Consider the following 8,611-nt stretch of genomic DNA (forward strand, 5'->3'; position numbering starts at 1 on the left):
TAAATGCATGGGTCACCTAGTTCCCAATTGTAAAGCACATGGATCAGAATCACCTCATACCCAGTTCCCTTGTCCTGTTCAGTCTGATGGAACAGATAAGCACTCTGCTGTTGGTGTCCAAGCAGAGATCATTTTCAGGAAAAAAAAATTGATGATGGCATGGATTGATGGTGACATGGATTGATGATGGCATGGATTCTGTTGGAATTAAGACAGGCATTGGGATATAAAGCAGAAATCAGCAACCAATAGAAAAGGAGTCCCAAAAAACATGGTACCTATGATTATTGACCTAGGCAAGGCTCCAAGACTTGTGACAAGAGACAGTGACAAGAGAGAAATATTCAAGAGCTGCTTGCTTTTCTATCTCATGGAGCTCTGATAATTTCTTGCTGAAGTTCAGTGGTCTGACCTGCAGAATAGAATGAAGGCAACAGACTGCTTCCTGCCCAATCTTCCATACTCCCCACAGAGACCGGAAGTTCTAATGAAACATGTAAGTTGATTCTCATTGGCTCAAGGACTGGAAAAGTCTAAGTGCACAGGGAACAAACCATTACTACTGGCACAGAACTATGCTGAGTCAGGCAGGAAAGCTAATAAGAATCTACACACCAGGAGCCTCCAAATTCCCTCAATTTGGAGCCAGCTTCTTAGAGAGACAAAGCTGTAAGAGAGATATAAATATAGGGCCTGCAGTTTAATGGAGACTTTTTATTTATTTATGAATGCAATTGAATGAGAAGTATTGCAAAATATAAACATCATATTCTCTTCTCTTATATACTTAGTGAATAAAAATATATAATGGCATGAAATTCATTCTGTCCCAGGAAATTGGAGATATATGGAGGCAATACCAATAGACCATCAGGAAAGAAAGCTGTCTTGTGGCGTCATTAATTAAGCAAAGCATAAATATTTATTGATCATTACTATGTGCAAAATATTGCAGTAGGTACTGTGTGAGATTTAAAAGGAAATAGAAAAATGCCCCCTACTTTCAGGGACTTCTAAGCCAATGGTAGGGAAAGAGAGGAAGAAGGTGAGAGCCAACACCTCTGCTTGCATTACTTGGAGATTTGATGTCCACAAGAGGCTCTTATGCCCACATGTGCAGCAGACTCGAAGTGCTGAGGAATAACCATACCCAGAAGCAGCCCTGCACCCATGACTCTACAGAGTTGCCGCATAAATATCCCAGCTCTTTTGCCCCATAGGTAGGATCATTTTGAGCCATAGGCTTTGTACTTTTTCCGAGTGTTCCCTCATGGGATTAAGCTCTGGTCAACTGCTATAGCGGCTTAATAACTTGGCATTTACTGTTCCCGTTTATTTCTGTATGCTTCTCAAACAAAAGACTTGCCCTTGAATATCTGGTTCAAGAAGAAGCGTCTGAAGGAGAAGAAGAAAAAGAAGAAGAGAAGGGGGAGAAGGAGGAAGCGGAGGAGGAGGAAAAGTTGGAGGAAGAGGGAGGAAGAAATGCCACTACTGCTTCTGGAGACACAAACAAGACAACCATCAGCAGCATGTTCTGAGATCGACAGTTACTTCTAATGCTTTTTTCTACAAAGCAGTTTGTTCAACACTAGAATGATGGAGATGGGTAGGGCATCTGTGAGAGACCTACAGCCAGCCTGACAGTAAGCACTGTTCCATCCACTAGCACATCAGTCTTAGCTTTATGGTTACTCAATCATGTTTTACTTTCTACCTCACACCCTTCTTCTCCTAGGTAGGCTGTACTCCTTATAAGGGTGATGGATCTGTCTACTGAATGGAAGACATGAACCTAGTGGAAAAGATGGTAAGAAGCCAAGTACAACTCAAGGTTAGCTTTGCAAGGAAGGAAAAATGCAGATTTACTGGGGGTTCAAAGGGAAGAGGAAAGGGATGATTCCAACAGTCTAATGGGAGGATAGAGATGTATGAATTCAGATACAAGGAAATAAAGCTGTTGCATTTTGACTATCCAGATTCCAAGAGTCTTCCTCTTGAAGAAGAGTGCTTCCCTTTGTGAGTGGTATTGCTGTGGTATTCTGCCCTGTGACCCACAGATTTAGCAGATGAATTTCCTTGCTCTACCTCACTATGTTCCACTTGCCCCCTAGAAGCTAACATGCAGCCTACATCAGCCAGACTGAGGCTCATTCCAGGCCTTTGACTGCAGTGAATATATGTCAAAGGTAAAGGACTTTGTCATGGCTCTCTGTTGTTGGAGAGCAAATTATTCAAAAGAATGTAATTTAAAAATAACAACAAAAGCTTTCTCAGCGCAGACCTAACTGCCTGGGGTATACAACCGCTGAGACGGAGCCCCAACCACTTTAGCGGCAGACAAAAGCCAGCAGTACGTACCCCGGAGTCCCAGATTCGCGCAGCGGCTGCACCATCCTCCCAGGGCGCGAATCTGCTAGACACCATACTAGCTCCGCAGGATCGCCATCACTGACGGTACGACCCGCCCAATCCCACAGTGACAGAGAATACGCTATATACTCACCGAAACCAGGCAGAAACGTCATACAACCTGGACACACCAGGCACTGGGCCTCCCAAGCTTGGAGAGCACAACGAAGAGATCCCAGGACTTCCCAGAAAGCATTGGGACTAGCAAGCCAGTCTCCAGTTACAGCAGGACGTGGCAGCGGAGCAGTACTGAACTGGCGGGGCACCACAGCCCTCCAGTTTAAGACTAACCAGGGCCAAACCAGAGAACAGAGAGCCTGATTACCCCATCCCTGCCGAAGTGACCACCCTGAAATCTCCAGCTGCAGCAAGACCTCAGAACCTGGCAGTGACAGCAGCACAGAACTGGCGGAACACATCAAAGAAGCAGGGCCAAACCAGAGAGCAGAGAGCCCCGGATACCACGATCTCGACCAAGAGACCTGCCTGTAAGTGAGTGCACCCTTGAGAATCTGCAGTTCCCCAGATCCTGGGTCCTTCTAAATCAGAAGCCAGGCATCGAACCCCCTCCCACCCACATACCCACTTTGGGAAACAGAGGGGCACTAGGGACATTGAAGTTCCTGCCCTGTGGGCCTGATTGAGGAGCTAAGACAGTTAATACCAGAAATTGCGCTGCGATCATCATTAGCGCCTGCGACATATACAGTACAGAGCCCCTCCCACACACTCAAGGGTTCAACATTAGCCATCACTCTGTCCCTCGAGAAACTCATCCACGCACACTTACACACACAGACACACACGCACGCGCGCGCACACACACGCTTGCATTTGCCCCGTTTGCGCCTGCGTACTTTCCTCCCACAGGTACAGCTAGTCCTCAGCACACGCTGAGAGTGCTCAGCTTCCTGAAGAACTCTCCAGACACCAGAGAGAGACAGCACCAGTCTGATCTGCAGAATCCAAAAACAAACAGGGAAGGTTTCAGATAAGCCAATGGCCAGAGGTAGGCGAAAGAACACTTCCAACATAAATCAGGACATCATGACTTCACCAGCAAACCCCAAAATCGATGGATACTCCAATTCAGCAGAAGCACAGGAAAATGATTTTAAAGCCATGCTTGCCCAATTATTTGAGGCTCATAAGGAGGAAATGAACAAGTCTTTCAAAGAGATGGCCAGTCAATTGGAGGCAAAGAAAGAAGAAATAGACAATATCCTTAAAGAAACACAGGCAAACATAGCCAAACAAATAGATACACAAGTAGAGGAAAAATTAGTGGCATATAAGAAGGAAATGAAAAAAGAAATAGAGGCCATCGTAGAGAGACAGGAATCCAAATTCAAACACATGAAAGAAATGGTGCAAGGCATGAAAACAGAATTAGAATCAATAAAGAAAACACAAAATGAGAAAACCCTTGAGCTGGAGAACTTGGAGAAAAGATCAGGAACCACAAAAGTAAGCATCACCAACAGAATACAAGAGATGGAAGAGAGAATCTCTGGAGCTGAAGACACACTTGCAGAAATGGATACTTCTCTCAAAGAAAAAGTAAAATCAGAAAAGTTCCAATCACAAAATATCCAAGAAATCAAGGATGCTATGAAAAGACAAAATCTAAGAATAATAGGAATTCACGAAAAAGAAGACTCCAGACTCCAAGGTCCAGAAAATATTTTCAAGAAAATCATAGAAGAAAATTTTCCCAACTTAAAGAAAGAGATGTCCATAAATATACAAGAGGCCTACAGAACTCCAAATAGACTAGACCAGAAAAGAAACACATCACGTCACATCATAGTCAAAACTCTAAATCTACAGAACAAAGAAAAGATATTAAAAGCAGCAAGGGAAAAAGGCCAAGTAACATATGAAGGTAGACCTATCAGAATCACGCTGGACTTCTCATCAGAAACTATGAAAGCCAGAAGGGCCTGGGCAAGTATCATGGAGACTCTAAGAGATCACAAATGTCAACCCAGACTACTATACCCTGCAAAGCTTTCAATCAACATAGATGGAGAAAACAAAATATTCCATGACAAAACTAAATTTATACAATATCTACACAGCAAACCATCCCTACAGAAGATACTAGAAGGAAAACTCCAATCCAATGAAAACAAATTCACCCAAGAAAACAGGGCATACAGATAATGTCCCAACAAAAATGAAAAGAAAACAAGCAATGAATCAGGCTTAGATCATCGACTCCATTACAAAAGGAACTAACATGCATTGGTCACTATTATCTATCAATATCAATGGATTCAACTCACCAATAAAAAGACACAGGCTAACAGAATGGTTAAGGAAACAGGATCCAACATTCTGTTGCATCCAAGAAACACACCTATGCAACAAAGACAAACACTACCTCAGAGTAAAGGGCTGGAAAAGTGTTTTTCAAGCAAACGGTTCCAGAAAACAAGCTGGAGTAGCCATCCTAATATCTAATAAAATAGACTTTCAACCCAAGTTAATCAAAAAAGATAAGGAGGGCCACTATATTCTCATCAAACTAAGGGCTGAAATCAATCAACTAGAAACAAAACTATCCAAAGAATCAATGAAACAAAAAGCTGGTTCTTTGAGAAAATCAACAAGATAGACAAACCCTTAGCCAAACTAACTAAAAAGCAGAGAGAAACTATCCAGATCAGCAAAATCAGAAATGAAAATGGGGACATAACCACAGACATTGAGGAAATCCAAACAATTATTAGGTCATACTACAAAAGCCTATATGCCACAAAATTTGAGAATCTAAATGAAATGGATAATTTTCTTGAAAGATTCCATCTACCAAAACTAAGTCAAGATCAGGTAGAAAGACTGAATAGCCCTATATCTCCCAAGGAAATCGAAGCAGTCATTAACAGTCTCCCCTCCAAAAAAAGCCCTGGACCAGATGGCTTCAGCACAGAATTCTACAAGACCTTCAAAGAAGTGCTAATTCCAATTCTCCTCAAGCTATTCCACAAAATAGAAACAGAAGGAACACTACCAAACTCATTCTATGAAGCCACAGTCACCTTAATACCTAAACCACACAAAGACCCAACAAAAAAAGAGAACTTTAGGCCTATCTCTCTTATGAACATTGACGCAAAAATACTCAATAAAATACTTGCAAACCGAATCCAAGAACACATCAAAGATATCATCCACCATGACCAAGTAGGCTTCATCCCAGGCATGCAAGGGTGGTTCAACATACGGAAATCCATCAATGTAATCCACTACATAAACAAACTGAAGGAGAAAAACCACATGATCATCTCCTTAGACGCCGAAAAAGCATTTGACAAAGTCCAACACCCATTCATGTTTAAAGTCTTGGAGAGATCAGGGATACAAGGCACATACCTAAACATAGTAAAGGCAATATATAGCAAGCCTATAGCTAACATCAAACTCAATGGAGAGAAACTTAAATCAATCCCACTGAAATCAGGGACAAGACAAGGCTGTCCATTGTCCCCATATCTCTTCAACATAGTACTTGAAGTCCTAGCCAGAGCAATAAGACAACTAAAGGAGATCAAGGGGATACAAATCGGAAAGGAAGAGGTCAAAGTGTCACTATTTGCAGATGATATGATAGTATACATGAGCGACCCCAAAAATTCAACCAGAGAACTCCTTCAGCTGATAAACACCTTCAGCAAAGTGGCAGGATACAAAATCAACTCAAAAAAATCAGAAGCCCTCCTATATACCAAAGACAAAAAGGCTGAGAAAGAAATTAGGGAAACAACACCCTTCACAATAGCCACTAATAACATAAAGTACCTTGGTGTGACCCTAACCAAGCAAGTGAAAGACCTGTTTGAGAAAAACTTCAAGTCTCTGAAGAAAGAAATTGAAGAAGATATCAGAAGATGGAAAGATCTCCCGTGCTCATGGATTGGTAGGATTAACATTGTGAAAATGGCCATACTGCCAAAAGCAATCTACAGATTCAATGCAATTCCCATCAAAATACCAACTCAATTCTTTACAGACCTTGAAAAAAAGATTCTCAGCTTCATATGGAGAAACAAAAAACCCAGAATTTCCAAAACGATCCTGTACAACAACAGATCATCTGGAGGTATCTCCATTCCTGATCTCAAGCTGTACTACAGGGCAACAGTAATAAAAACTGCATGGTACTGGCATAGAAACAGAAAGGAGGATCAATGGAACCGCATAGAAGACCCAGAAATAAATCCACACACCTATGAATACTCGATATTCGACAAAGAAGCCAATTCCATTCAATGGAAAAAAGACAGCATCTTCAACAAATGGTGCTGGACCAACTGGATGTCTACATGCAGAAAAATGAAAATAGATCCATATTTATCACCCTGCACAAAACTAAAGTCAAAGTGGATCAAGGACCTCAACATAAAACCAGATACCCTAAATCAATTGGAAAAAAAAGTGGGGAACAGCCTAGAACTCATTGGCACAGGAGACAACTTCCTGAACAGAACACCAACAGCACAGGCTCTAAGAGCAACAATCAATAAATGGGACCTCATGAAACTGAAAAGTTTCTGTAAAGCAAAGGATACCGTCATCAAAACAAAACGACTGCCTACAGATTGGGAAAGAATCTTCACTAACCCTTTATCTGACAGAGGACTAATATCCAGTATATACAAAGAACTAAAGAAGCTGAAAAGCAGCAATCCAAGTAATCCAATTAAAAAATGGGGAACAGAGCTAAACAGAGAATTCTCGACAGAGGAATATCGAATGGCAGAAAAACACTTAAAGAAATGCTCATCCTCATTAGCCATCAGGGAAATGCAAATCAAAACGACCCTGAGATATCACCTTACACCCATCAGAATGGCCAAGATGAAAAACTCAAGCGATAACACATGCTGGAGAGGTTGTGGAGAAAGGGGAACCCTGCTCCACTGCTGGTGGGAATGTAAACTGGTACAACCACTCTGGAAAGCTATCTGGCGCTTTCTAAGACAAATAGGAATAGTGCTTCCTCCAGACCCAGCTATACCACTGCTAGGTATATACCCAAAGTTTGTTCAAGTACACAAAAAGGACACTTGCTCAACCATGTTTATAGCAGCTCTATTTGTAATAGCCAGAACCTGGAAACAACCCAGATGTCCATCAACGGTGGAATGGGTACAGAAATTGTGGTATTTTTATACAATGGAATACTACTCAGCAATCAAAAAGGAGGAAATCATGAAATTTGCAGGCAAATGGTGGGATCTAGAAAAGATCATTCTGAGTGAAATATCCCAGAAGGAGAAAGACAAACATGGGATATACTCACTTATATAGACCTATAAGATATGATAAACATAATGAAATCTATACACCTAAAAAAGATAATCAATTGAGCGGACATGGGGTAAGATGATCAATCCTCATTTAGAAAGACAGATGGGATGTGCATTGAACGTATGACAGGAGTCTACTGAGAGCATCTGAAAGACTCTAACTAGCAGTGTTTTCAAAGCAAAGACTCATGACCAAACCTTTGGCAGAGTACAGGGAATCATAAGAAAGAAGGGGAGTTAGTCTGATGGGGAAAGGATAGGAGCTCCACAAGGACCAAATATATCTGGGCACAGGGTCTTTTCTGAGACTGACATTCAACCAAGGACCATGTATGGATATAACCTAGAACCTCCACTCAGATGTAGCCTGTGGTAGCTCAGTAACCAATTGGTTTCCCAAAGTGAGGGGAACAGGGACTATTTCTAACAGGAACTCGATGACTGGCTCTTTGGTCTCCCCACCCCCGAAGGGAGGAGCAGTCCTGTTAGGCCACAGAGGAGGGCTTTGCAGCCAGTCCTGAAGATACCTGATAAAACAGGATCAGATGAATGGGGAGGAGGTCCCCCCCATCAGTGGACTTGGAAAGAGGCACGGTGGAGATGAGGGAGGGAGGGGGGGAGGGACTGGGAGGGAATGAGGGATCGGGACACGGCTGGGATACAGAGTTAATAAAATGTAACTGATAAAAAAAATAAAATTAAAAAAAAAAATAACAACAAAAAATGGTTATCAAAAACGGTTCTCAGTTGGTGTTGGTCTGGTGTTTGGGAGCTCCTTGGCTTTGTGGCTCTGGCTCAGGACCTCTCACAGGGTTGCAGTCATGGTGTCAGATATACCTGAAGTTACCAGAAGGTTTGGCTGGATATGAGGATCATGCCAACATGAT

This window comes from Meriones unguiculatus, chromosome 1 (assembly GCF_030254825.1).
Source record: "Meriones unguiculatus strain TT.TT164.6M chromosome 1, Bangor_MerUng_6.1, whole genome shotgun sequence".
NCBI classification, from domain to species: domain Eukaryota; kingdom Metazoa; phylum Chordata; class Mammalia; order Rodentia; family Muridae; genus Meriones; species Meriones unguiculatus.